Below are 19,058 nucleotides of genomic sequence, written 5' to 3'. Positions count from 1 at the left end.
TGGTCTCACACCCCAGCCCTCCTTGACCTCTAAACAAAAGGCTCCCACAAATTAATAAGAAAAAAGCAAATGATCCATAGAAAATGGGCAAAGGCCCCGCCATCTCTAAGTGTCAGGACATTCGATGAGAACAGCACCCACGAGGGTGATGAAATTTCAAAAGAGCAAGGGCACTTGCCGCTGGTGAGGTAGGAAGAAAATAGACGCCTATAGAGGTCCTTAGAGGGTGAATTGCTAGGTATTTTCCACTGTGCGCTATGTGTTACAGTGTCAAAGGGTTTATGGCGGAAGTTTTACATAGTGGCCCGTTATATTTCTCTTCACCTGTTAATCCGTCCCCCGCCCCCATCTAACCCAGGCAGCTGGGCCACGTTGCTCACTATCTCAGGAGAGAGGTGGAGGGGGAAGACTGCAAGTACTTTTACAGCTTTAGTTTCCTAGAGTCAGGCCCTTAAGTCACGAAGAAGACGCTGGGCCCAGGGAGAACATTTGGAGAAACATTAGGAGAACAGGAGGGGATTTAAGGAGATGGAAGCTGCCCTTCCCTGCCCTCCACCCTGCCCTTCAGAAAAGATCCGGGCTGGGGTCCAGATGCTTGGCCTTCACAGGGACACAGAAAGTGGCAGGTGATGGCCCCACGAAAGCAGGGAAGGGCTGCTAGGCGTGCTTCCTGGGGTCGGCATAGCCCTCTCCTGAGATGCTGGGCTATGGCAGTTGGGTGGCAAGAAGGCTCCTGGATAATCCCAACCCCAACCCCAACCCCCACCCCAGAACCAGGAGAGAGAGCTGCATGGACTGAAGGGTCCAAGAGCCCATGACATCACTGAAGCTGGAGAATCACACATTCCCACCACACCCTAATGCCTGGGCATTTGGGGGACCCAAGCTTAGCCTCCAGACCAGAAGGAGAATCCCAGATGCACTAAGATTCATTGCCTACATGAAACTGAAATCGCATTTTAGCAGAAAGATATTTTTCTGCCTTGTGCCTCAAAGGTCCAGCTGCAACACGTGTGTCTTTTGGACCCAGCACCCCACTCTCCAGACTCCACTGGAAACATCAGCATATAAAGACATCTGGGCAAGGTTATGTCATGCAGCTTTGTGTGTTAGGCAACAAAACTGGATACTTTCAACCCAAATATCCGTCACTGTGGGGAAAGCAATTATGGAGATATAAAGAGTCATCTTTATATCCAAATGCTAAAAACATTTAAAACTGAAAAGAGATTTTGAAGGGTTCCAAGATTCCAGATCCCATCTGTCCCCCAATGGGTTGACTATTTAAATTGAGAAGTTGTTTTTGTTTCTTTAGTTCCTGACAGACCTCCCCACCCCAGGCCACCCAGCTCATCTCAAGAACTCTCAGGCTTTAAGTCAGAGAAAGACAAGTACCACATGATCTCACTCATATGTGGAATCTAATGAACAAAATAAACCGATGAACAAAATAGATCCAGAGACATAGAAGCAGGGAACAGACTGAGGGATCTCAGAGGGCAGGCGGGGTGGGGAGTGGGTGGGAGAGATTAACTTAAGAACTTCTGTCTATAAGCTTAACCCGTGGACACAGACATTGTTAAGGGGAAGGCCTGGGAGTGGGGTGGATGCAGCATGGAGGGGACCAATGGGGGGATGGGACATCTGTAATACTTTCAACAATAAATTTTTTTAAAAAGAAAGAAAAGTAAAAGAACTCTCAGGCTTTGGTTGCTGCTCCCTCGCTTTCCCGGTAGGCTCGCTGTCCTGGACACCAGTGCGAGCCCTCGCCCAGGCCTCTGCGCTCCCCAGGAGGGGGGCCAGATTTCCCGGCTCCGCATGACTGGGGGTTCCCTGGACACTGGCAGAGGCTCTCTCCCCCACCAAACTCCACTGGGGCTCCCCTGAACTCTTTTCCACTAACCTTCCCCTTCTGGACTTCTGTGTTGTCCAGTTTCAGCAGGAATCCAGCTGTCAGTTTAACCAGAAGCCCCATCCTCCATATTCAGTCACTCTCCGTATCTAGTCAGGTTGCTTATCTCACACACATCCCCACGCAGAGCCATGCACACACACCCATGCACGCGCACACGGACACGGCACACACACGCTGATGTCTGCTCGCCTGGCTGCCTTCAGCAAGTATCCTGTCTGGTGTAGCCAGACTCTCCCCACCCTGATGTTTCCTCTCAGTGATTTTCCACCCGCTGACCCCTCCTGCTCCTTGGCTATGAATTCCCACTTTTCTTCTATTCGGAGTCAAGCCCAATCTCTCTCCTGCTGTTTGACACCATGGCCGTGGGCCCCACGCCTGTCCCGTGCCCCCTGGAGTGAGGTCTAGCAAGTGGCATGAAGAAACGTCTCTGTAACAAGCACACCCTTGCAGGGTGGACTCCTGGCATCTTCTGGGCAGTGTGGGCAGCTCTGTGTGCTCGCAGTGCCTGCCCAGGCCGCACAGGTGCCAGCCCGCCAGGTTTCCAGGGACCAGCAAAGACGCACAGACCACCAAGTTCCCTGGAACGGGAGAGATCGGGGGCCTGGGAGGCAGGGAGAGGCTCCCCACGGTGGAAGCTGCACCCTTGGTCCCTGGGACTCTGCTTCCAAGAAGGGGAGGGTTGTTTTGGAGGGGAAATCAAGGAGAAAGCAGCTAGGCCCTGCCTTTGAGTGGTGCCAGGCTGGAGCCAAGAGGAGGCCCAGAATCTAGCCGGCAGTCTGAACCAGAGGGCCCAGTGCCCTCAGAATTGCCTGCGAACGTCTAACATAAATGAAGCCCCTGGCTGCCCTGCAGACCCACTCAGTCAAGTCTCCAGGGGCCGGGGCTTCAGCATCAGCACATAACCTCTAGCAGGTGAATTCTGCTAGACGGCCATGACCGGCATCTCTGGCCCAAGTGCGTGTGAACCAAGCTTACCTCGATCTGGAGGGCAGTATGTGCACCCCTCCTAACATGCTGGTCACACTGTCCTGTCTATCTACAAGGCTGTGATGTCACTAACTATGACGTCCCTTTTCTGTGTCCCGGCACAGCGCCTGAAACTCAGCACCAATCAATAAAGGAATAAGAAAATCCTTTGATCATAAAACTGCAACACTGCCCTGGTCAGTGTTCTCAGTGGTTAGAGCATCGGCCAGAGCACTGAAGGGTCGTGGGTTTAATTCTGGGTCAAACACACACACCTGGGTTGCAGGTTCCATCCCCGCCCTGGTCCAGGCAATCAATGAATGTGTCTCTCCCACATGGATGTTTCTCTCTCCCCCACCACCCTCTTCCACTCTTTCTAAAAATCAATGGAAAAAATATCCTGGGGTGCGGATTAACAAACAAACAAACCTAAAACTACAGCACTTAAAAAGGCCCTTCCATTTAATCTACAGGCCCCAGGACCATACTTTACAGATTGGAGAAACCAGGTCCCCTAGGAGAGCAGGGACTCCCTGAAGTTCCCCCAGCTAAAAATCCGGGCTGGAAGGCCACCAGGGCAGAGAAGCAGTCTTCCCACCACTCTGCTTGGCTTATCTTTGCTCTCTTTTATGTTCTCTATGGACCTGTGCCTGTGTGAAGACGGACACAGACTATCAGGCACAGGCTGGGAAGCATAGTCCTCTCCTCACAGGCAAACTCTGCTGTGTGCTGGGCCTGTGTTTCAAGAATGGGTCTGGGTATAAACTAAATACTGGAAAATGGAGTCCAATTCATTCAAAAAATATTTGTGGGACACCTATTATGTGCCAGGAACTGTCCCAGTGTTCACGCGTGGAACGTGGTAAATAGCCTCAAGGAATGGCAGCCAGCAGTCTGCCCTACCTGCCGGCACAGGCTCTTCCCTCCATCAGGAACACCTGACTCTCCAGTCCCTGAAGCTGGGCTGGCCTGGGACTTGCTCAGACTAACTGAATGGAGCAGAAGTGAGCTGGGCCAGCCTGGGCCTAGCTGTTAGGAAAAGCGGCAGTCTTTGATGTGGGTCTCCTGGAGCCCAGGGGATGATGTAAGAAGTCCAACTCCCCTGCTGGTGGGTGGTGGGGCTGGGTGGGCTGGGGGATTCCCACGGCCCTAAGATAAAGTCTAGACTCTTCACTGGGGCTGCCCTGGCCCTGCTGCCCTCACCAGTGTCAAACGTTATCTAACTCCCCAGTCCCATCCCAATATTCTACACTCCAGCCCCACCAGCCTCCTATCAGGACCGGTGCCCTCAGATCTTGGCATATTTCTTTCCCTCTGACTGGAATCTTTACTGTCCTTCAGGTCTCACCTAAGATGTCAACTCCTCCAGGAAGCCCACCTGCTTTGCACAGGAACCCAGACATGGGAAGGTGGGTGGGCAGTCCCAGGCAGGGACAGCTGGACATCACTGGCGGATCCATTTAGCTTCTCTCCACATCCCAGGGCCTGCACGCCAGGACCTCCCTCCAGACACCTGGGGGCCTGTGCTAGGTGGAGTGAGAGGTCCGGGACCCAGGGCAGGAGAAAGGCTCAGAACTGCCACCTATTGGCCACTGAGAAGATAGTGCCTGAGGGGTGCTTCTAGGGAACAGCTGGTGGGCAGGTTCTGAGCACCTTGTCACCCCCTGAAAGGCAAGGCAAGGGCAGAGGCCGGCCACGCAGAGACCCCTAGGACATTCTGTGAAAAGAGTCAGAAAGAAATGCCACAACAAGTTTACAAGAGCCGTTGCCTGTTTACAATGTTTACAATGAACAATCGAACACTTTTTAATACCAAAATACATACAGTACAATACAATTGTGCTTTTCACAAGAAAATTGAAGAATTTCTCTGAAACACATTTGCTCAGAGAACACTACAGGCGTGGGATGGACGTTAGCATCTCTCGGTCATCTGATTCTAAGTGCAATCTCATTTGGAGATGGCCCTCCTTTGACAACCCTGAGGCCTGAGGTCAAGTGGCCAGAGCAGGGAAGCGGCTGCCCCCGCCCCCAGCAACTCCTTCCTCCAGGATCCACAGAGCTCCGCTCCCTGTTCCCAGCAGCCAGCTTCCAGCCACCAGCCCTAGCGGAAGCCTGGCCTCTGAGACTTCAGGGTCCAGCCACCCCTTCCACCTCCCCAGGCACCCCTCCTCCCCAACCCTCACCTACCCAGCCTCCTCGGCCTTATTTCCATGCCCTTTATAAATATGCATTGGCCCAAAGAAATGGGGGGGCCTCTTTTTTGAAGGAAAATTAAGCACAATGACAAACTTAGTTATTCATGCAAACCATCAGCCTGTTATTCCTGATTATGCAGGACGCAAACTGTGAGTATCTGAGTGGCTGAGAGCCCATCAAAGGCACCATCGGCAGTGGCCAGCCCACCCAGCTCAGCTGCGTGCCTTTGTACCCACTTCTTGCCCAGTGCAGGCCAATGGGCCGCCGGCCTTGGACAGCACCCCCACCCCCAGGTGCAGGGGGCCCTGCATGCTGTATTTTAAAGGATTAATTAACCTTGTGAGATTGGCAGGGAAGGCTCCACCTGGCTGCCTAATTCATGAAAGCATCAGCTCACCAGAGTATTTTAAGCTCACAGTGCAGACCATATGGTATTTCAAAGAACAGAAGTTGAAAGTACAGTACATATTTATTCCTTCCACAGAGAGCATTAAAGGGGTTGAAGTATTTTATTAAAGCCTATATGTGCGGGCGTGTGTGTGTGTGCGTGAAGCAAGCAGAAATATACTCGACGCACAGAAAAAATAAATGACACAGATTTATTTCACCTCCCTGCCAACCCACCCCATAGCAACAGTGAAAACTTGGTCTATGTAAACTTGAGAAAACAAGAAATATTTTATCGAGTCGTCTGCACTCAGGGCTATTGCCAAGTCTTTCTCTCTTTCTTGAACAGTCTCCGTGGTGTCAGGGCTGCAGGCAGAGGGGAAGGAGTGGCCACCCTGGCTCTGGAATCTGGAGGACTTGCTGTAGAAGTCTGGTGATCACGTCCTTAGCTAGCACCCCCGCTCCCAGCTCCCAGGAACACCCCAGCCTTTTCCTGGGATGCCTCTTTCTGTCTCAGCCCAGGTGAGCCGAGTGGCCAGTGGCCAAGGCTGGCCAATCAGAGCCCTGCCCCCAGCTCCCTGGCCTCATTGGCTGGTTCAGGCATGGTCACATGACCAAGACTGACCAATGAGGCTCAGTCCTGAGACTTGTGCTGGAAATGCTGGGAATGAGGCTATTTTTTCCCAAAGGACTTGCTTGGCAGGGAGCTTGGAGCACACCACCAACCTAGTCTTGAGCCTAGTGATAGAGGAGTCTGGGGCAGTTCCAGGTTTTCTCGGACACTTGGTGCTTTGTTCAGTGATTTCAGACCTAAACTCTTGGCTGAGGTTTTCCTCTGCACCCTCTCCTCCACTTGAGTTATGGCAGTGGGGACATTGGCAAGAAGAGAATTCTTGGCTACCCAGTGTCATTCCTCAGAGGTTCTGCTCTGGTCAGGGCCAAATAACTCCTGTCTGACCAACCTTCCAACACTAACTGGAAGCACCGCAGAGGGACAAAAGGTAGAGTGTAGGGGGTCTATGCTCACAGGAAGCAAACAGCACTGGGTCAGTGTCCCATCTGTATGGCTTCAAGCCTGTAAATCGGACTCCAGTCCGCCCCACATAGGCCAAGTAAAACTTGGATAGAAAATTTTGGACAGAAGAGTCCTATTGGCTTGAAGAACCAGGGGTCAGGGCAATTACAGCAAATAACAAGTGACTGTGGGAATTCAAAAAGGAGAGAGAGCCATAGAAGGTGAGTCCTAAACCAATATTCCTTCTGAACACTGATGCAAAGCCTGTAACAAAATTTTAGCAAATCAAATCTAGAAAGTTCCTCAACCTGATGAAAATCATCTTGGACAAGCCTCTGTCTAGCATTCTCCTAGGCGGAGGAGGAGAGATGCTTTCCTCCTAAGATCAGGAAAAAGGCAGAGAAGTTCCCTCTCACCACTCACACCCGGCACTGACCTGGGAGTCCCAACCAGTGAAATAGGACAGGGGAGAAATAAAAGGCATGCGAGTTAAAAAGAAAGACCCAAAACTAACTTTATTCACAGAGGACATGACTGTCTTTGTAGAAAATCCCTAACAATATACCAAAAAAAAAAAAAAAAGGAAACTAATTTTGTAATCAATGCTATTTAAAATCACATTAAAAAAATGAAATACTTAGGGATGAAGCTAACAAACATATGTTTAAGGTTGGTATACTTAAATATATAAAACCTTGTTGAGAGAAACTCGAAAGACCTAAGTAAATGGAACTATGCACCGTGTCCATGGATTAGAAGACTAGTGCTGTTAAGACAGCAGCCCTTCCCTAACTGATCTACAGATTCAGTGCAATCCCAGTTTACATCCCGGTGGGCTTTTATGTAGGACAATCTGATTTTAAATTTTGGAAACGCAGCCCTGGTTACAGCGTCAGCCTGTGCACTGATGGGTCACAGGTTTGATCAAGGGCATGTACCTGGGTTGCAGGTTCAATCCCTGGCCATAGTTGGGGCACGTGCGGGAGGCAACCAATGGATGTGTCTCTCTCACATCGATGTTTCTCTCCCCCTTCCTTCTAAAAATCAGTGGGATAATTATCCTCAGGTGAGGATTGACCAAACAAATTTTGTTTCGGAAATGCAAAAGACTTAAAATGGTTACAGAAACTTTTTTTAAAAAAAGTAAATTTGGAGGAGTTTCACAACCTGATTTCAAGACCAATACAGCTACAGTGGTCAAGATAGTGTGGTATCAGAGTATGGATGTCAGAACTACGGACTGGGGCGAGGGGTTACCATCCCTGCCCACCTCCCACAGAAGTCTGCTCCAAAGCTTCCAGGGCTGGGCAACCTCCAGAATAGTACTGGTTCAGAGCACCGTCTCCTGCCCGAAGCCAGCAGGGGTTGGCCCTTGAGTCATTGGACCTGATGGATGACATCACTGGCCACTTGTCTACAGGAAAACAACACTTTCCACTTTGGTGTCATTACATCCATCATTTTCATCCTCATGGATGAAGTTTTGGAGGCCATGATAAATATTTTCCTATTACAGCAATATTATCCTACTTTCTAATTTATTAGTTTTATTTCAAAAATTTTAATAATTACATATTTAACCTTTTTGGAGTTTATATATATGGTATGAGGTAGGGATCCAATCTCATTTTTTTTCTCTGTTATAGAAAGTCAGTATTCCCAATGCCAGTCACTAAGTAATCTAGCCTCACTGTAATGACTTGTGATCTTTATTCCCATCACATTCCAAGTTAACCATACATAAATGAATTCATCCTGGACTCTCCAAACTACCCCACTTATCTATTGTTTCTGTACCAATATCACATTAATTACGGTAGTTTTGTAACCTGTTTTAATGCCTGTTGAGCAAGACCTTCCTTCTGTTCTCCTTTTTCAAAAGGAAGATTGTGGACTTTTATATTCCTCATACACTGTAGAATCAGTTTCCCGAGTTCCAGTACAATTGGGCTGGAATTTTTACTGGAATTGCATTGAATATCCCTTGGTGGAGAAGTTTCAAGGTTAAGGTGTATCTCACTACTTATCCGTGCATTCAGGTCTCTTTTAAAAACCTTTGTTTCTGAGTTTTATAGTTAGCTCCTTAAAGGTCTTGTGCACTTTTCGTTAGGTTAGTTCCTAAATATTTCAGTATTGTGCAGGACCAGGATGTCTTACTTTATTACATTTTCAAGAAATGTTATGATTGCAGGGTAAACCGTTGTTGCCTGTGTTCTGACCTTACAGGAGCCACCTTCCTGGTTCTCCCCTGTGCGGTCTCCTGCTCCCCGAGCCCGCGCCGTGGACAGTGACTAGGCTGCCGCTTTGCTCCCAGTCCTCTCGCTCGGTTTTCGCTCGCGGCTTGGCCAGGACTGAGGTAGTGAGGCCAGAGCCGGGCCTGGGCGTCCAGGTGTAAGGAGCGGCGTGGCCCAAAGTGGGGCCACAGCGACGCGTGTAGCGGTCTGGGGAGGGACAGGCAGGACTCTGGGCGGGTGAGAGTCGGAGCGCGGGTCCAGGCTGCAGCGCGCCGGGGGTGGGCTGCTGGGCTGGGGGAGCCATCCCCGAGGGGCGGCAGGGGCGAGGCGGTGTGGGGAGAACGGTGGGTTCCACTGCCGACAGGTCGCGCCCGCAGCCGGGGCCCCGGGGGGCGGGCGTCCCGTCGGGGAGACCGGGCGCTCAGGGCGGCTCTGCGCCGGGACGGGGACGGGCCGCGGGGGTCGCAGGGACCGCACTGGCGCGTGGCCACGCGCTCGGGGAAGCGCCTGGCACGCGTGGGCGGCTCCCGGTGGGACTGTCAGCGTCACCCGCACGGGGGGGAAATGAACGCGAGGGAGCGGTCCCTGGGCGGCGCCGCACTGGAGGGCAGGGCGCCGAGGACCGACGGCGGGGGCGGCGCGGGAGCCCGAGGACGGCCGGGGGCGGGGCTCCGCCCCGGAGGCAGGGCGCTGGCCGGAGCGTGCGCTCGCCGGGAGGCCGAGCCCGGCCCGGCTCCGGCTCCGGGCGCCCGGGAGCTCGCCGCCGCCCGCCGACCGGCTCCAGCGCTCCACCGCCCCGGCCCCGCCGCCTGCACCCCGCTGGCCACGCCCAACGGCCCCGCCCCGGTGGCCACGCCCCCGGGGCGCGCCAGCCGCGGCGCCTGCGCAGGAGGCCCCGCCCACAGCCCGGCCCCGCCCACGGCCCGGCCCCGCCCCTCCGCGGGCGCCCTGGGCGGCGGGGCGGGGCCGGCGGGCGGGGCGGCGTCACGTGGGTAAACACGCGCACGTGGAGCGGAGGCTGAGCGCGGGGGGCGGCGCCCGCTCGGGGCCGGCGCAGGGAGGCCGGTCGCGGCGGCGCGCGGCCCGCACCTCGCCGCAGGCCCGGGGACAGCGGCCCGGAGGCGGCGGCCGGGCGGGGGCGCGGGCCGCGTGCGCCCCCGGAGCCTCAGCCCCCGTCCTGCTCGAGCCGCCCCGGGAGAGACGCGCGGTGAGGTCGGGCACGGGATGAACGCGAGACGAAGCGCCGAGGCGCCCCGGGCCCTCGCGGGTGGGGGCGGCGGGGGCAGGGCGCGGGAGCTGCGCCGGCCACGTGGCCGGAGAGGGCCGCGCGCAGGGCCGAGCCCGGGCGCCTGGCTCCTCCCCACGGGGCCGGGGTCCCGCTCTGCCTCCCGCCCCCGCCCCCGGGCTGGGCCTGGCCCGGGACGAGCCGGAAGACCCGCTTCACCCGGCAGCTGGAAGGGGCGACCGAGGGGCCCGCCCCGCAGGAGGCGCGGAGGCGGCGCTCCCGAGTCGTCGCGATAGCTCCGGCCGGGGCGGGGCGGGCGGAACCCGAGGCCCCTGCGCGCCCCGGCCGCCCGCCTCGGGACCCTCCGTCCCGGCCCGAAGCCCGCGCTCGGCGGCGGCCCCGCGGGGGACGGAGCCCGGGACTCGCGCGGCTCCTGGTCGGAGCCGACTGCCCCGGCCGCCCTGCCTCCTCCGCTTCCTCCTCCGGCCGCCGCGTGACCGGGAGGCGCCGCGGGGCGTCGGCGGGCGGCCGGGGGAGGGGCGCGCAGGAGCCTCGGGGGCCCGCGGGCTCCGGCTCCCGGGGTGGGGGGCGCGCTTTCCGGGAACGCAGCCCCGGAGAGCGGTACGTGGGCCCCGACCCTCGGTTGGGTCTGGGGGTTCGTAGGAGCTGGTTAATGGAGGTAACCGGGCTTGGGCGTCCCGTGCAGCGTGGCCACGGCCCGGAACCAGCCCGTTCCCGCCCTGTGACCCTGGGCAAGTTTCTGAGCCGCCTTGTGTCTCGGTTTCTCTTCTCTAAGATGGGGCTGTGGGGGAGTTAAATGACTAGACTGAAACCTGGACACCGGTGCCGCGAACGCCGTGGGTGAGCGCGCGGGCGGCACGGCCCCTTCCTGCCGTCCGAACGCAGCCCCCACCCCTGACCCCGGCCTTCCCTCCGGCTCCATGAAGTTTCCAGCAGGCACCTTCACAAGCCAAGTGTCCCGATGCACACGCATGAGACAGGTCAGGGCAGTGACCCGGGCCCGTGTGGCGCCCGCAGCGGAGCCCTCCCCCGCCAGCCAGCCTCACCTTCCTGTCGGCCGGGCTCACCTACCTGGTGGCCAGCCTCACTACCTGCCCGCCAGCCTCACTACCTGTCCGCCAGCCTCACCTGCCTGCCCGCCAGCCTCACTACCTGTCCGCCAGCCTCACTACCTGCCCGCCAGCCTCACTACCTGCCCGCCAGCCTCACCTGCCTGCCCGCCAGCCTCACTACCTGCTGGCCTGGCTCACCTGCCTGCCCGCCAGCCTCACTACCTGCCCGCCAGCCTCACCTGCCTGCTGGCCCGGCTCACCTGCCTGCCCCACAGCCTCACCTGCCTGCCTGCCAGCCTCACTACCTGCCCGCCAGCCTCACTACCTGCCCGCCAGCCTCACTACCTGCCCCACAGCCTCACCTGCCTGCCCGCCAGCCTCACCTGCCTGCCCGCCAGCCTCACCACCTGCCCGCCAGCCTCACTACCTGCCCGCCAGCCTCACCTGCCTGCTGGCCCAGCTCACCTGCCTGCCCCACAGCCTCACCTGCCTGCCCGCCAGCCTCACCTGCCTGCCCACCAGCCTCACTACCTGCCTGCCAGACTCACCTACCTGCTGGCCTGGCTCACCTGCCTGTCCCACAGCCTCACCTGCCTGCCCACCAGCCTCACCTGCCTGCCCGCCAGCCTCACTACCTGCCCGCCAGCCTCACTACCTGCCCGCCAGCCTCACCTGCCTGCCCGCCAGCCTCACTACCTGCCCGCCAGCCTCACCTGCCTGCCCGCCAGCCTCACTACCTGCTGGCCCGGCTCACCTGCCTGCCCGCCAGCCTCACTACCTGCTGGCCTGGCTCACCTGCCTGCCCGCCAGCCTCACTACCTGCCTGCCAGACTCACCTACCTGCTGGCCAGCCCCGGCACGTCTCTGATAAGGCCGCTGCCTCCCCACCCTGCCCGGCCCAGGGCCCACACCGGCTGGGAGCCTCCCTGAAGGCAGTGTGGCATTGGACCCGGCACCCTTATTCCACTAGAGAGCAAGGGGACCCAAGGTGGTCATCTGGGTGGCAGATAGAGGTTTTGTGTTTGAGGGGCCCAGCCTGGGCCTTTGGCTAGTGAGGACCCTCCCAGTGGCTGCCGTTTTCCTGCAGCGCTGTCTTGGGAAGAGAAAAGTGAAAGCTAGAACACAGGGAGAGCTGAGACAACAGAGAGGAAACTTGGGGGGTGAAGGGAGCAGCAGACCTCAGCGGTGAGCTGCTCCCCCATGTGGGCTCCAGGGCATGTGGCTCATCAAGGGGACCAGCCTACAAGTGCCTGCCTAGTGTGTCTGACAGGGGCTTCTGCCTCTGCCTCTCTCCTGACCTCCTGCTCTGGCCTTCCTGACCAGAGTCTGGCTGCCCAGCCCACAGATGACCTTCACTGCACGTTCTCTGGGCCGGACTTGTCCATAACTGTATCCCAAGGACCTGGCGTAGAGGCTCTCAGCAAACATGGGTGGGAGAAATGAATGGGCTCCTGGGGTTGTGTGGGGTTTGGGGGTTCAAGAAACCAGGAATCCCCAGAGCTGCCCCTGTCCCGCTCTGCCACCTGTCCTTGGCATGCAGGCCGCCTCTTGTCCCCACTTCTATTGATTATCTTACTTGAGGCCTCATCCCAGTCCCTCCACCATTTCATGAGTGACAGACAGCATGGCACCCCAGAAGCACTTCCAAGGACACGCCCTGGGGGACATGGTTGCTCCCCACCAGCACAACAGAAGGGGTGAGAACACACAGGAGAAAAGGGTGCAGGCGGTGCGCCCTCCAAATGCAGCAGAACATCTGCCCAGAGAAAAAGGGAGGCTGAGAATCGCAAGCTTTGTTATTTTTACTTTGTGGTGTGAGGGGCCATCTGTGCAGGTTTGAGCTTGTCTGAAGCAAGCTGGGATTTGGAGATGAAATTGAAATTTGGGATACTTTGCAGGCTGCTGCGCTGGGACTTCCTCTGGGAGCTGGGCAGCAGTGCTGATATTTTTATGGCAGGAGGGCAGGCCAGGGTCCAGCAGCTGTTCGGGCAGGTGAGCACGTGGGGCCTCCTGCCTGGGCATCAGCCACCATCTCAGCCAAGTCTTCTTAGCCTTGGCTCACCATGGGTGCTAGCAGGGGCCTGGACCACCAGCTGTGCAGAAGGAGCAGATCTGTCCTCAGGGTGTACCCATGGCTCCCACTTTCAGCTGCAGGTCACCCTTGAACCCCATGCATGGAAATTCCAGAGCATCCCTCTCTGAGCTGCAGTGGCAGTGGCCAGGTTGGGCCCCCCTCTAGAATCTTCCCACACACCAGGATGACCTGAGGGGCATGTCGGTGTGAAGCAGGGCAGCAGGGTCATTGAGAACCCATCTGAAGACCCTTCCTGGTGTGAGTCCTGAACGGGGCTGGCGTTTGAACTGGTGGCTGTCCCCAGTTCGTGTGTACCTCCCCACACATGCCGTCTAATGAAGTTCATGCTCCAATAGTAGCAAAGATGTTAGGTGTGCACATTTATCTTGCTCATTCATGCCAGGAGCATTCTTTAGTGCCTGGAGGCTTCCCTTGGGCCCCTGTCCTGGGCCAGAGGTGCAGCAGCCCTAAATGGGGGCACCAGGGGCGAGAGGACACTGAGGGTTAGTGCGCTGACCATTTTTGACAAGTCCTCCTGTGTTCCAGGGCAGGAGGAGATGACAGATGTGGGCAAATGACCCGTGACTCTCTCAGTCATTGCTGTGCACCCCTACCTTATGTGAAATAATAAAATCTAGTAATAATAGGGATGGTAGGAAGAAAGCCCATAACCTCAGGTGATTTGAGGTGCACCTTGGCTCTGAAATACTGTTGGACACATACATACACATACATACACCACATCACACACACCACACACACAGCCTGTGACTTCACCCAAACAGGACAGGTACCTTAAATGGGATTATTCGAAAGCGTATTGGAGGAGAGTGGGGACCTGGCCTAGGAACTCAGCAGAATGGTCAGGCAGCCACTGTCGGCATGGTCAGGGAGAGCCAGGGTACAAGACAGGGTGAGGGGCCCAAATGAGGGCTCCCAGGGCCTTGCTGGGCGCCAGGCTCGCGCTGGGGCACAGACCTTCTCTTTCTTTTTTTAATGAAACCAAAGGATGAACTCATTAGCATTAATGCAGCATGATCAGTGTAGATTACTGATGTGCCATTGTTATGAGCATAAAAAACCATAGAATTAACACCCGCCCAGCCCACCTTTTGTGCTTCCCATGAATTCTTTATTGGCAACTGCATCCATCTCAGCCACAGACTAGCCATTGCTCCCGTGCCCTGGACGTCGCTGAAATGAGCAGCACAGAAAATCACGCCTGTGCCCAGCTGGGTGTGGCTCAGCGGTTGAGCATCGACCTAGGATCCAGGAGATCACAATTTGATTCCCAGTCAGGGCGCATGCCCGGGTTGTGGGCTTGACCTCCAGCCAGGGGTCTGCAGGAGGCAGCCGATCAATGACTCTCTCGTCATTGATGTTTCTATCTTTCCCTCTCCCTTCCCCTGTTGAAATCAACAGATAGATATATATTTAAAAAAAAAAAAGAAATCGCGCCCACGACCTGGGAACTTGCTTTGTGCAACAATTTCTCTCCTCGTGCCTCAGTTTTCTAGGTCACGAGCAAAACTGGGGAGACTGTGTTCCAGCAGCTCAGTGCAAGGTTCCATCCCAGGGAGAACACAGTCCGTCACCAGGCTGAGGGTCTGAGGAAGCCCAAAGTCCCTCCCACCCAGGATCATGTCCAGGGCCACCTGGCAGGGCCAGGCATTAGCCTTTGGGTGGGGGACCTTTTTTGGGCAGCAGCCCTAGAATCCTGGAATCACATCTACCCCACCTCTGGCATTGACATGCCCTAGATGGGCTGAGGGTTGAAGGTCACCTCATTCTGGGGTCACCAGGAGGACAGGGGAAGGTAAGGAAGCTCTCAGACCCCACAGGCTTCCAGCTCACAGGCCTGCCAGTCTGGCTTTGTGCCATCCCTCCTGACATCTAGAGAAATGAAACTTCCCTTGCATGGCAGGAAGCAGGGGAGTTCCCTAAAGTGTGGTTGCAAACCTGAAACACCCAAACTCGTCTTTCACCACCACCTGGGACACAAGAGTTTGAAGAGAAACAGAAAGCAGCCCTTAACTCCCACGAGGCTGGGCTCACCAGGTGCACACTGACCTCACGCAGCAGCCTCCCTGCCCGTGGGGCTGAGGAGGAAACTGAGGCCCAGAGTAGGTAAGTGATGCGCTGATAGCCCCACACACTCTCCCAATCCAAGAATCTGAAAACAAAAACAAACCATACATAGGAGCCAGGCAGGTAGAGTGCGTGTGTCAGGGCAATGGAGCTAATTCCTGAATGTTAAACAGGGTCAGATATTCTGCACATCTGGGAGGACAGGCCCCCTCTGCCACTGTCCTTGAAACATTCCTTTTCTTGGTCTAACCTGTGTTTTCCAGTATAAGAGTCATGTGTCTTCTCAAGAAGCTGGGCAGCACCTGATCCGAGATCACAGGGCCCTGAGACAGAGCCAGGGCCTGGTGGGGACTCCGGGCTCTGCGGGGTGAGCCTTGCCCTCCAGCTGCCCCAGGCGGAGGCCATGTCCAAGTGTGTGCTCTCCCAAGTGTTAAAGGTGGGATCAAATGTTTTAAAACCCCTTTGCAGCCCAAACACAGCGAAACCCCACGGCAGCGCCGACCGGCAGCCCCCATGAGCCTTTACTTCACCCCGACTGTTGCAGGGACCCCGCTCCCAACACCAGACAGCCTGGGGACAGACAGACGGACAGAGGACACAACTTTAGGGGAAGCTCTTCAGACCAAGTCGTCACCTCAACAGACAGGGAGCTTTGTGGTGACTCAGGATGTCAGCGCTGGAGTATGTTAGCTGGGTTTCTGTTTTTTTTCTTCTAAGGAGGAGAGGGCACGGCCGGCCGGCGCAGCAGTCCCGGGGCACGGATTGTCTGCTCGGCTCTCCGGCGGATGACGCATCGAGCCCGGGCTCAAGGGGGTCAGCTCAGCCTTGCAGTCCTTCAGGAACTGGAATTCAGTGGTGTGTGGCGTCTTCCCTCTGAGAAGCAGGACAACAGGGACGGGTCTGATCCATTCCCATTAACGTCTTGCTTTTCCATCTTGATGTTGATCTTTTGCAAGTAGAAGCTAGCCTGTATTCTGGAAAAGTAAGAAGTTTAATGAAAGCTACTATCAACGTAGGAGTCAATCCAGCTGCCCACTCACGGGGCACATCTTTAACGAGCGAGCACCTTTACATACATGCCGGGTCCTGAAGTTCTGTACTGAGCCATGGAACCAATTGGCAGGCACTCACTAAAAAATAGCAACAAAAGGGATGAATTTATATGTGCATGTGCATTTAAAAATGCTGAGAGATGATACAATTGGATGAAACAACCCCGTAGAAAGTATTTTCATTTATCCATATGTTAGTGTCTGCAAAGAGAAACCATGGAGCAACCTGCACTGTTTTATCACCCAAACTGTTAGAATGGCATCTCTGGGGATTCTCAGTTTCTCGGTTGTGTTCGTAATATTCTAACTTCTTATAAGAAACGTGCTTCACTTTCATAATCAGAAAAAAACCGGTCAAGTCACATAGTAGCCCTTTTAATAGGAAGAGTGGTGGGCAATGCCAAGGCTCGAGCAGGTGTGGGCAGGGACTGTACCTCCCCAGCTGGAGTAGAAATCGGCATGACCTGGGAAAGTAGCTGACCACGTGCCCCCTGACCTGGCAGTTTCACGTCCGGGAATGAACCCTGGAGGCGTCGCGCGCACGGCGCACGGGCGCACACGCCGGTGGCAGCACCGCTTGCGGTCGGGGGCCAGCACAGAGGGATTATGTGCATTGTGGTTCATCCACACAGAAAAGGCCGCCACAGCTAGGATAAGCCCAGCCCCACGCGCACCCACGGGAGAGTCTCGAACATCATGTTGGAGGAAAACAAGTGGTAGGACCATGTGCGAGGTTCGACTCAATTTATGTGAATTTTTAAAACACCCTGTAAATCTATTGTTTGTGGATCCAACTCTAAATAATGGAAGTCTAGAAATGTGTGTGGGAACCAGGAGACGGGTCTGTGACATCATATTCCTTCTCAAAAGTGCCCGCTGATTTGCCCTTCACTCTCCTCACAAACACCGGCCCCCTCCCCACCAGGCTGCTGGGACCTCAGCTCATGGTCACGGGACAGCAAGAGCCCTTTGGGACGTGGTCTCTCCCCCCGTCCACCTGGTGTCCTCCCTCCTCCACCCATTCGTGACCCCTTTCTCTGGCTGCGAGAGTTCTGTTCGCACTCTCGCTTGCCCTGCCAGGCCACCGCCCTCGAGGGTTCCGGCTCCGTGTCCCAGGCTCACCTGAGCTCTCCCCTGCGCCCTGCTGCTGTGCAGGGCCCCGGGGAGGCGGTGCCTGTGTGCACGAGGGAAGCCAACCGCACCCGTCAGATGCTGCATGTTTTGGGCTTGGCATTGGCCAGGAAAATGATTTAAAAGTGGGGCGGAGGGAGTGTTTACTCAATAAAGGGTACATACCATCAGCCTCCTGTCTGAGGCTCCGGCAGCAGCCTGGGAACCTGGGAAGAGGAGCCATTCGAGTCTTCCGGAGTTAAATTTGGAATCGGGATGAGGTAGGGAAATCTGTGCTCACTGGATACATAATGCGGTTGTCTGTGAGCGCGGGAACTGAGGTGTCTGCAGCAAATTACATTTAAGACTCTATTGTCACAGGCAGATTAGCTAATGCGTGGTTTTAAGTACAGGCTTCTAATGCTGTTACTCCTGGTCGGCTCTGCCCGGCAGGTAACCTTGTGGAACAAATGACTGCATTGCCGGAATAACGGATTTGATCAAACAGGACAATTCTCTCAAAAATTGAGTTCTCTGTGGCAATTTGAGACCCGTAATCAGCAAATTAGATGATTACAGCGGGGATAAAAATAGCCTTCTAACAATGTCCAAGGTAGAAATGTGATTTGAATTTGAAACTGTGGTAGGAAAGTGCGGTTGGGTAAATCTGACTAAACATGATAGGATTTGCTGTCCCCTCCCAGCCCTGCTCTGAGCTGCAGCCCGATCTTGCCCAAATAAACTGCACTCACATTTGTGTGTGAGACGGGGACAGAAGTGCATCTCGTGAGCTCCAGACCGGAAAGGTCCCCACAGCTTGACTTACCTCCCCCCAGACTTCGAGTCCATGTGAACCTCAGCATCGTCTATTACCCACTTGGTAGGAGAGGACCCCGGGGAACAGAGAGAGGCCCACACAGGGAAGGCATGTTGGTAACCCTTCGACGCCACACCTAGGACCCATGCTCTCGCTCCCCAACTCGGGGCAGATGTGAGAGCAGCCCGGTGAGGTCCGGGGTGACTTCTGTGAGCTGGGGCATGAGATGAAGACAATGAGTTGTCACAGCTGGTCCATGTTTCTTTGTCTCTAACACAAGGAAGACCCACTAGGGCCCACGTGGCCTCGTCCTCTGGTCCTTTGCTCAGGCATCTGCCTCAGAGCGTTTGTCCCCCCAGGTGGACCAGACCCATTTTCATCCTGGTGTCTGTTCCACGTCACCTGGCCTCAGCCGGGCCTATCTGGATCGCACAACAAAAATGACTGGGCAAATGGGCAGATAGAGCTGACCCACGAGGGGCCTGAGTTTGTATTGACCACCAGCGATGGAGGAAGCTCCTTGGAGAGGGAAACACTACTTACCAGTGACCTTAGGGTTTCTGGCAGAGCCACAGAAAATATTGATTACTATAATTTCCACTCACCGCCCCCCCCAGACTTAGCCTTTACTAGCAGAGCCGCCTGTGGCAACACTGTTGTTTAAAAAAACATCGATTTCCAGAAATGCAGCATTCCAACCGCTTTATATAGAAGGCAGCCTCATCTCATCACGCTCAGTAAGACCCTGCCATACGACGGCTCGCTGGAAAATCGATGCTTACCCCAAACATGCTTTCCAACCAGTGTGACCTCCCACTTGTCAAGCTCTCAAACTTATAATAAAACTTTGAAAATAGGAATGTTTTTAGTGCCATCTTTTTGCAAAGAGAATGCCAAATGGAA

General features: G+C 55.5%; 1 long non-coding RNA gene across 1 annotated transcript; it reads left to right on the top strand.

Annotated features, from left to right (window-relative positions):
• The first annotated feature begins 11,845 nt into the window (after window positions 1-11,845).
• LOC308547524 lies at window positions 11,846-19,023 on the top strand. Its single transcript, XR_013997518.1, has 3 exons — window positions 11,846-13,006; window positions 15,440-15,612; window positions 15,721-19,023. It is a non-coding gene; the product is annotated as an uncharacterized lncRNA (long non-coding RNA).
• The last annotated feature ends 35 nt before the right edge of the window (window positions 19,024-19,058 follow it).

This window comes from Miniopterus schreibersii (assembly GCF_964146895.1).
Source record: "Miniopterus schreibersii genome assembly, chromosome: 18".
NCBI lineage: Eukaryota > Metazoa > Chordata > Mammalia > Chiroptera > Miniopteridae > Miniopterus > Miniopterus schreibersii.
Note: the sequence above shows the minus strand (reverse complement) of the source record. Positions and strands in the feature narration are given on the sequence as shown.